Here is a 2,373-nt window from a genome sequence, read left to right as displayed (position 1 = left end):
CAGCGTAGGAAAATGCGGCATCGTGTCCTCCCACAACCACATCAAAGTTACAATTAAACTACAGAACAACCATCATTCAAAACCACCTGAAATTGAGCTGAATGGAAGTGCTACAACTACGGAATTAAAGCAGCAGCCACATCCAGACTGGTAGAAGGGGCGGGGGTGGAGGGGCTGGTCCCACACCAACATGTGGCAGATAAAAATCAGGAGGATACCTCGGCTGGGAAGGCCCTCCCTGAGGACTGAGGGGTCCCCATCCCACACCAGACGCCCGCTCAGGGTTCCAGTGCCAGGAAGAGAAGCCCCCAAAACTTCTGGCTGAAAAAACCAGCGGGAACTGAGGCTTAGGGAAGCTGACATGGCTGGAGCCCCAGGCAGCTCCTTCAAGGGCCCGTGCACGGATTTATCGGACTCACTCCCTCTAAGCTTGAGGGGGGCAGCTTGAGGGAAGCCAGAGACATACAGGGAAGAACTGAGCTGTTTGGCACTGGAGTGAGGGCTGGAGAGGGGGCTTTCTCCAGGACAAACATGCTGTCAGAGGCCTTTGTTCCTTTGGTGAGCCCTTCCCTGGAGCGGCAGACGGTCGCCATATCTGGGACTCCAACAACCTAGCTCACACTGGTAGCCCCGCCCTGGTGATTCCCTGAGGCCCCACCCTACCCAACTTTCAGGCCCACCCAAGCTGTTGCTGGTTGCTTAACCACAGGATTGGCCTGTCTTGGTTCATGCTTCAGGTTTTCCTAAATTCTTCCAAACAAGCAGCAACTGGTCTCAGATAGCCCCATACCTCTCGTTAAGTAATACACAGAAACAAACACAGGAGGCAGCCAAAACGAGGAGACAAAGAAAAATGTCCCAAATCAAAGAAAAGAACAAAACCCCAAGAAAAGAACTAAGTGAAATGGAGATAAGCAACCTAACAAATGCTAAGTTCAAAATACTGCTTCTACGGATGCTCAATGAACTTAATGAGAACCTCAGTGAACTTAGTGAGGGCCTCAAGAGCATAAAAAAGGACCAGTCAAAAATGATGGATGCACAGTCAGAAATGAAGCATTAACTGAAATAAAGAATAATTTACACAGATTCAATAGTAGAGTACGTAAAGCCAAGAAGCAAACCACTGATTTGGAATATAAGGAAGCAAAAAACACCCAATTAGAACAGCAAAAAGAAAAAAGAATCCAAAAAAATGAGGACAGTATAAGGAGCCTCTGGGACACCTTCAAGCGTGCCAACATTTGCATCTTGGGGGTGCCAGAAGGAGAAGAGAGAGAACAAGAAATTGAAAACCTGTTTGAAACAATAATGGCAGAAAACTTTCCTAACTTGGTGAAGGAAACAGACATACAAGTCCAGGAAGCACAGAGAGTCCCAAACAAGATGAACCCCAAGAAGCCCACACCAATACAGATCATCATCAAAATGCAAAATGTTCAAGACAAAGAGAGAATCTTATAAGCAGCAATAGAAAAGCAGTCAGTTACCTACAAGGGAGTTCCCATAAGACTGTCAGCTGATTTCTCAACAGAAACTTTGCAGGCCAGAAGAGAGTGGCAAGAAATATCCAGAGTGATGAAAAGCAAGAACCTACAACCACGATTACTCTATCCTGCAAAGCTGTCATTTAGAATCGATGGCCATATAAAGAGTTTCCCAGACAAGAAAAAGTTAAAGAAGTTCATCATCACCAAACTGTTATTATATGAAATGATGAAGGGTCTTTTTGAAGAAAAAGATAAAATTTATGAACAAACAAAATGGCAATGAATACATATCTATCGACAATGGAATATACAAACAAAATAAACAGGCAGAAGAGAAACATTCTCATAGATACAGAGAACATTTTGTTGGTTGCCAGATGGGAGGGAGTTGGGGGAATGGGTGAAAAAGGTGAAGGGATTTAGAAGTACAAATTCATTGCTAGACTGACAAACCTCAAGGGGAAAGGGGTTGGGGGGTGGGAAGAAATAAACCAAAGAACTTATATGCATAACCAATGGACACAGACAATAGTGTGGGAAAAGGCGGGAGGGGGGCGGGAGTGGGGAGGAGGGGGTCAATGGGGAAAAATGAGGAACATCTATAATACATTCAACAATAAAGATTTTTAAAAATAATAAAATAAAAATAAAAAGTAAATAAATAAATACAAACTCTGCATAATATACTGTCAAGAGAATAAAAAGACAAGCTAACAAATGGCAGATAATTTTTGTAAGTCACAAAACTAAAAAGGGACTTGTATTCAGAATGTATAAAGAACTCTCAAAACTTAATGATACCCTGGCTGGTTTGGCTCAGCAGTTAGAGCATCAGCCTGCAGTCCAGAGAGACCCGGGTTCGGTTCCCGCTAAGGACACGTAC

Source organism: Molossus molossus, unplaced genomic scaffold, assembly GCF_014108415.1.
Source record: "Molossus molossus isolate mMolMol1 unplaced genomic scaffold, mMolMol1.p scaffold_m16_p_14, whole genome shotgun sequence".
NCBI classification, from domain to species: domain Eukaryota; kingdom Metazoa; phylum Chordata; class Mammalia; order Chiroptera; family Molossidae; genus Molossus; species Molossus molossus.
Note: the sequence above shows the minus strand (reverse complement) of the source record.